This window comes from Triplophysa dalaica, chromosome 6 (assembly GCF_015846415.1).
Source record: "Triplophysa dalaica isolate WHDGS20190420 chromosome 6, ASM1584641v1, whole genome shotgun sequence".
Taxonomy (NCBI): domain Eukaryota; kingdom Metazoa; phylum Chordata; class Actinopteri; order Cypriniformes; family Nemacheilidae; genus Triplophysa; species Triplophysa dalaica.
This window is the reverse complement of record NC_079547.1, coordinates 17,629,151-17,637,874: the sequence shown is the minus strand read 5'-3', so window position 1 is coordinate 17,637,874 and position 8,724 is coordinate 17,629,151.

Genomic DNA, 8,724 nt, shown 5'->3' with positions numbered 1-8,724 from the left:
TGAAAAATGTAATGCTGTCTGACTGTCTGTCCGGGTCATCTTGACCACATTTGCAATCGCTACTCCTTGCATTCTTATTGGGATAAAATGATGTGCTGTTCTGTCCTACGTGTTCGCTTTCTCGTCTTCCTTGTGTAAGAGAAATACATCTCCTTTTTCCCCCCAGAGTCTGTGTCTGTTTTTAATCTTGTTCACCTGCTCTACATTTTTATCCGCGGAGATGAAATAGGTAAGGATGACTTTGTCAAAGGCAGCCGTGTCGAGCAGACTGAGCACGGCTAGCCAAGAGCACCGGGATGGATAAATCTGTCCATTAGGAGAATTTAAATAACTTTTACAGTTTTATCAGGGTCTATTTGTTAGGCAGGAGATTTATGGTGTGCCTGTGAGGGCGTCCGTGTTTCTGATCTGCCCTGACTGGAGATTAAATCTGGATCAGCCCGAGGAGAGACCAGCTTGACTGCCACAATCCACAATTGGAAATGATCTTATCTCTTTAAAAATTGCCTGGAGTCGACATCGGGGATGAGCAAGAGCTCTCTCTCTCTCTATTTCTGGGTCCTATATGCCGTCACTCACACACGGGGAAGCCATATGTACGCCATTTTGCCTTAGCCCTCCCCTGAACACGACACGTTCTGTAAACTCTGCATACTGATTCTCCTCAACGATAACACTCACGAAAACCTTCGCCCTTCTTCCAGGTGCAGTCTGAGGCGGGTGCCGGCCTAACAAGGAATTAAATGTTTTTGGTGCTACTGCCCCCGCTTTAATTGATTGATGCTAAAAGTTTAGCTTACAAAAAACTAGCGGGTGATCAGAGGCAATCCTGAGCCCATCCTCAGAGGGGAATGGGCTGAATTGAAAGTGACAGCTTGCATTTTCGGCTTGAGCCGGATTTTGTCATCTCGGGGGCTGGATGTGCGGATCTGCCTCTTTAGACCAGAGCCGGTGTGAAACACACATGTACTGCGAATCAGGGAATCAATAGAACACTTAATGAACAATTAGGGGAACAGCTGCAGACCTGTCAAAGACCCATCTGTACATAGATGGGAGTGAGGAGAGAGAGGTGGGGAGATTTTGGGGGTCCTAAACACTAGGCTTATATACTCGCACAGCTAACTCACAGTTCAAATACAGATTGGTACTAAACCAACCTTATTTAAGTCATAAAGCACATTTGAATAAAAGTTTTTTTGCTGTTTACACACTGTAGCGGAATTTTTTTTGGTATAGAAATAGGAAAGTTTTTTCATTATACTACAGACATTGAACACATTTCATCACCTTGGAATTATAAGGTTCTATCAGAATGTACCATCGCTTTTTTTTTATGAAATTTATTCTTATAAAGTTGTAAGTGCAAACAATATCCTGTAAAGATTGATTCAATTTTATATATAGCCCTTTTCAAAATTTTGCATTGTTGAAAAACACCTTTACATACAGTGCCCTCCACTATTATTGGCTGCCTTGGGTAATATGAACAAAGAAGATTATAAAAATAATTCTGCATTGTTTCTCCTTTTGATCTTTTATTTTAAAAATAAACAATATTCAAACATTTCATTAAAATAAAACAATTTGAAGCGGGGGGACTGTAACATTATGGAAAAAAATCTCTTATACACCCATAATTATTGCCACCCTTTAATGCACAGTGAGGAGAAGAATTTGTGTGGCCAAAGACTCTTCAAAGAGCACAGATGGAAACTTGTAGTAATCAGTTGAATTTTGGGGTCAGAAGCATTTAACAAAAATAAAGTGCACCTCCATCACCACAATTTGTTTGAGACACTGTTCAAGAAACAAATCTTATTCTCTCATGCAAAAAACAAACTCCACTATATTAATAAAAAAATACAAATAACTTGTTCTGCTATAAATATTATTATGGTCATGGTTAGATCTTCCATCATCACAGTGGTTCAAAATCAACATCAAAATCAACAAAAAAAATTTTTATGCAATAGTAGGGTGCAGAAAGTTTTAAAAACAAGGGTGCCAATAATTGTGACCATGGTGTTTTAGAGAAAAAAAGTTTCATAATGTGACATTCCCCCTAATTCAAATTGTTTTACTTTAATGAAATGTTGGAATATTGTAGATTCTTTGAATAAAAGATCAAAAGGAGAAACAATGCAGATTCATTTTTAAAGCCTTTTCCGCTCATGTTTACCAAGGGAGCCAATAGTGGAGGGCACTGTAGATATTAGAAACTAAAGTGGAGCGATGCAATTTTATAAAAATAAATATAGAATAGAAGGTATTATTGCAATTGTTCTCAATGCAATGCACATTAACAAAATGTTGTATTGTTAGTTTGTAGGTTAAACTTTGTAATCTAACGGTTCTGTTCATAGTGCGAGTATGTCAAATTGTAATAGGATGTAAAGTATATTAGTAGTACTAACTCTAAAATGTTATTGTCTGTAGCCTAAGATTATAACAACAATCTACTTAGAAAGATAGCAGAACTGATGACAAATACATTAAGTTTTGACTTTTTTAAGAGATGGACTAGCGCTCTACTCTACTCTTAAATAATAATAAAAAATACTGTTTTACTTAACATGATGGCCACCATATTAAGATAAAATGTCCATCTAAAAAAAACTATAGTTTTATTTTACCTTTGATTAGCAGACACTTCTGTTCACAAAATGTTTAAATAAATCATGGCCTACTCAATACTGCATTAGAAAATTATGAAAACTATTTTGCTTTTGCCACTAGATGTCAGTAAAGCTCAAAATGACTATCTTGTCAGTCAGCACAGCTTAAACAAAAAATAAATGAGCACACCTTTAAACTACTAAATCACATTCTTCCACGCCCTCTCTCCCGTTGTATCAAATTGATATCTCTCGCCCATTTTCTCTCTTGACTTTCAACCTATTCATGATGCATAGAGATATATTCCCCAAAACTGACATGCATTGTAAATGATAGGATGAAGTGAGCCTCTCAGTCCACCTGTTAACAGGAAATGTCGACCTTACATGCCAATCAAAGGGAAAAATAGTCAACGCTACCGAACACACACCCACTAGCACAGTGCATTGACACACAAAAACATTTCTGTTAGATCGCTTCAGCCTTCGCTTGCCTCCACAGACATTATGGATTACTGGTCTATGACTGACAGATATTATGCTTAACTAAGCACAAGTATCTGTACCTGGGGAAAGGCAGATTATAATTGACCTTGGACACCCTCGGTCGTTCTTTATTAAAACTTCATTTAAAAAGACAAAACCTTGGTGAGGACAAGGCGCCACAGACATAATGGATTAGATGGAAATCCATTATGCATCACACAAGAAAAAGTAGGGACGGAGAGCTGCTTTAAAAATATATTTTTAGTACAGAAAATTAATGCCCCCCACACAGGGCCACTGAATCATTTTAAATGGCCTTTTTTAGTATATAGGTATATGTGTTGAGAAGGCCAATATTTCAGCAGTGCATAGACTAATGGCTCATTAATAGATAAATGTTTTTGGCTTTTCTCTTTGGTTGCAGGGTGCTATTTTAGTCACCTTGTGAATAAATTGAGGGTCTTTTGCACTTAACTGTTTATCTGTCCAGTATTTACATTGAAGATTAGAAGTACAAGTTTTACTTTGTTGTTATGCCTTTTTAATTTAAAATTGCAATCCATAACCTTGTTTGAAAAAAAAGAAGTGTCTCCCTAAGCTTATCATTTAGAAGTACATAGAGTAGCCTGCTATTTTAAATTTCAAACAGAGATGACGTGATAGAAGCCAAAATACGTATTGCAGCTTGGGTACATTTGCACAACAACAATGTAATACTAAAAACCAAAAATGTGTTTTCGAAACGTCTTACAAAGAGACCCATTTTTTTAAAGGTTTGCATTTTCATGCCTGCAAAACAACATTGTCATGTACAATAACAGTTTTAAATGTTTTTTGTTAAAAACAATGTTATGTAAACGTACTCTAAGAAGCTATAGGTTACTCAAGGCCATGTGTTCAACCGGCATAGTTCACCCAAAAATGAAAATTCTGTCATCATTTACTCAGCCTCTTGTCATTTCAAACCTGCATGTTTATCTTCCGCAGAACACAAAAGAGTTTTTTTTTAAGAAAGTTGGTAACCGAACAGTACTGGACCATTCACTTCTTTGTATGGACACAGAGTATGTGGGGTCCACTTATCACCCAGTCTTCAAAATATCTTCTTTTGTGTTCTGCGAAATAAAGAAAGTAATACAGGTTCGAAATGACATGAGGGGAAGTAAATGAAGACAGACTTATTTTGGATGGTGAACTATCACTTTACATTATGGTTAGACGCAACACACAGTGTATTCTATTACTTTACAGCCCTAATTAAGATATGAAATAACACATTTTCATTAAAACATAATTTTATTATGCAAACCATTTTGTCAACAACTTTTTCTATGAACTTTATGCAAATTAACTTGTTAATATATACCTCAATATATGATCTCTATATACAATGAATAGCTGTAATCCATATTCAGTGTTTTACAAATTTATAGGACCACCTGTCAAAAAAAAGTACAAATATTTAAGTAATCTTTACGTATATAAAAACAAGATATTCTATTTTCAACTATTTTACAAATATCAAACTAAAACAATGGAATAGTCTTTTTTTACACATAATAACCAAAAAACTATATTTTACTGTATATGGCATCCTTTGGCCTCAATAACAGCTTGGATTCTTGCAGGCAATGTTTTTTTCACAATCTCTGTTGTTATTTGGCATTGGAATAAAAAATAATAAATTACATAACTATTTGACAATTTTTTATAAATTCATGGATAACAACAATAATTATATTTTAGCACTAGAAATACTACTGTTTCTAAATAGCTTACAAGGGAAGGGAACTCTGGTACAAACCTTTCATTGAGGTGAGGGTGGGCTAATAAATTTGCTAAGCACTAATATATTTATATTTACACATAATCCGTTTATCAATTAATTATATTATCTATGTTTAATTTTATTTTATCAAAAAGGTCTAAAATAAAATATTGAAAGAAAGTGGACCTTTTAAGACAGCAGCTGATTAAAATGTATTCACTGTTGCAATTACAGTTACATCCCTGTGTTAATAAATAGGAATATTTTACATGTCCTTGTAATAAAATAATGAGGCAAGTAACATCATATATCAGAATTTCCGATGGCTGTTCCTCCAGCAACAAACTTTGACTAAAATGTGCAGAAAACCAGCCCTTGGATATGTTTTTAATACTATGAGGAAACACAGGATGACAAAGGTGTGTCTGTGAGATAGATGTGCTGCCTCTCTGTGTTGTAAAGTGTCTCTTCTCATTGGAATGAATGTCTGTGTGTGCATTGGTTTTACTCCTTTCCACGGCCTCCTTCCCCCCCCAAAAGCCTCCACCTCAACTGTGGAACAAACATAGCTGACTCGACAGGCCCAACAGCAGGCAATATCCCCTGCTTTCAAGCCTTTGCTCTCGCTAGCTCTGGATGGATTTGGTTAGTAAATCGTGACAGGGGGTCGGCCATGCCTGAGAGGAGAGGGGAATGAGGAAACAAGTGTTTGTTCCGTATCGCCCGAGAGATGCGAGAAACAGACCTTGTGATGTCCTGTCACCTGAAAAGCATATGAAAGTAGGCACACACATCTGTTATCCAAATGTTAACTCCAGACGCCCTGTGTGTCACGTCGGAGGGAAATTGCGGTTCGCTAAAGATGTGAGTGAAATGCTTTACCTGAGGGAGGGCTCGGGTGAGGAACAGGGATGCCGGAGCGGGATGATGGTGGGTATGAGTTATAGACACACCACCAAAAATGTATATTTCGAAATGTGGTGTCGGGTGCAACGTCTATCACCTAAAGATTTTGTGAAGATGCTTTGGTGATCGCCTGACCTAGGGACATCGACCTTCAAGAAATATTTCTGATGCTCTTGGGTAGGAAATAACATGAAAGTACTGTGCCTTTAATGAGTTATTTTGCAACCATTGCTGATCATGAATCTGATCGCCATGTAAGGCATCTACTATGTTTACGTCAAATACTTCCTACGTATATATAGACTGACATGCATATACACACACGCAGTATTTACATATGTGAGCAGATATATTTACACTCCTTTCACATCACTATGAGATTTCATGTACCTGTTTGAAGATTCCCAGCATTCCATAGTTCTACAGGGGGAATAAATCAAGCTGCAGAGCACCTGGTGTAAGACGCCCAACCCTGCCACCTGAGCTCATAGCGTAACACAGTCCTCTGTCAGTGTGTAACCAAATGTGTGATCCAAAAATACTAACCGCATACACGTGGACGTTATGAGCAAAATGAGTATGCAGAAGCTTTAAATATGAGCTGTTTGGGACACTTCATACAAACTTTATTCAAGTAACACATTTGACCAATAACTCTCTTCTGCAGGTGTTATGGCATCCCCATGTACTGTATATGTCTAGATCACATGTAGTTTCTCGTCTCATTGTTTCTGTTAGATGGAACCTTAGTATTACAATATAGCAGCGGCACAAGATGGTCACAAGTCATTGAGTTGAAATCTTCAGAAATGCTTTAGATTAAGCTCCACTGCGCCAAGATGATGTGGGAGGAGTTGTTGGTGCACACTAATAGTTGGTGGTGAAATTTAATTTTGGAAAATTGAAAATAGGTCTGTTCACACCAAGAATGACAACTATAAAGTAAAAAAAAACATGCTCTAATTTAAGAGAATAGTGGAGTCCACGTAACAAACTAATGATACAGAGGATCCGTATCTGTTTGTGTTGTTCACAACTAATAAAAATACATTTGTGTTTAAAAATTATGAAATTGCAGTGCGCAAACAAGAATTAAGACCATGTTATTGTCCCTTGGTGTGGATATATACAGTCTATACACTAGAGAAAATGATTTTCAGAAAATTTTGAAAACAAGATACTTTTACTTGAGAGGCAAAATTACATAAGATTTATAGTGTTGCTTTATAAAAAAATATCAAAATAGTCAGTTTATGCTCAAAACACGTTTGCTTGTTTTAAACATGCATGTTATGCTGACAACTTAATATCTTAGACATTTGTGTTGGAAAACTACAAATGCAGTGTATATTAAAAATGAAAAATGAATAAAAAAGGGCTTCTTACTCAGTATTTTATCCAGTTTTCCAGTTTAGTAAAGCCGAGCTGACAATACGGGACTATGAGACCCCTTGAATAGCTGTGGCGCTTACACTTAACAACGAGGTTTCTTGTCATCCTTCATCTTCTTGTTGTAGCATGCACACTACACAACACTACGCAGACAAAGTACACTAACAACAACAACTGTTAAATCTGTCCGCAACAACATAGTCCAACCAAAAATCATTTAGTGTGCGATTGTCATTAGTTTATGTTCAAAACAAGCAAAAATATCTGCAAATGGAATAAGAAAAATAAATTTGCATAAAATGTAGTGAAGTAGGTCGAGAACTTTCTTTACCCCTTCTGCTAATATTTTTGTTTGTTTTAAGCATAAACTTACTCAATTTTGATTTAATTACTTAGGTCACTTTCCTTCTCAATCTTCATTTAAGAATGTTTAAGACATTTGTACTAGATAAAAAGACAATATACTGTAAAAAACATTATTTGCAGTGTAAATAGTAAAAAATAGAGAAAATTTCATTTTTGCGGTGTTAGTTTTCTTCTTCTACTTCCAGCCCATGAACCGTACATAGGAAAGTTATAAAATGTGGCATACAGATAGAGGACTGTCTCATTCTGTAGCAAATTTGGATTATCTAACCGAAACCCTCCAACAGTCACCAACAGTCCAATGTTTCATATACATTTTTGCCCATATCTTTTAAACCATACGTCAAAAATATTTTTTCCTCTGAATCCTGACCTCATGCCGATTCCATTCTCAACATTTTCTTTTCTCGAGTGGTCAATCCATTCTCGTACAGCACATCAAAACAATACTGACAAAGAGCACACCAAAATGGATTTAATGCAGTATAATAGCCAATTTTTAATGTATCGGCACGAAACATATTGTGGTTCATCACAAGCCCAACCTGAGGTAACACGCTGTGTGTTGGCGCAGCGTCACATAGTGGTCCAAAGTAATGAAAAATTGAAATTTTTGCTTATAACTTCCGGATGGTTTGCCCCAAAATCATAAAGTTGGTCTTGTTAGATGCAGGTTGTCATGCTGATATCCAGTTTTCCCATGTCGGCTATTTTGGGCGTCGCACATTTTGAAAAATGTATAAAAATGTTGTATTTGACTATCGTATTACGAAATTCGGTATGGGTCATCAGTACCAGGCCCCTGCGCATAAAATGTAATTACAGGCCTATAAATCTATCTGTAGTAGATGGATTTGATGGGATCCTTAGATTCCTGAATCTTTGCCAAGACTGTTATCTAAGCAATTTCATGGTGTTTAAAAAAAAAAAAAAAACATTGTCATCATTTACTCACCCTCTTGTCATTTTAAACCTGTTTGAATTTCTTTCTTCGGCAAAACACAAAAGCAGATATTTTGAAGAATGTTGATAACTGGCACTCATTCACTTGCACTGGTTTTGTGTCCATACAATAGAAGTGAATGTGCGCAACCACTGATCGGTTACCAACTTTCTTCAAATGACTTTCCTTTGTGCTCTGTAGAAAAAAGAAATCCGAAGAGGTTCGAAAAATGACAAAAAGGCAAG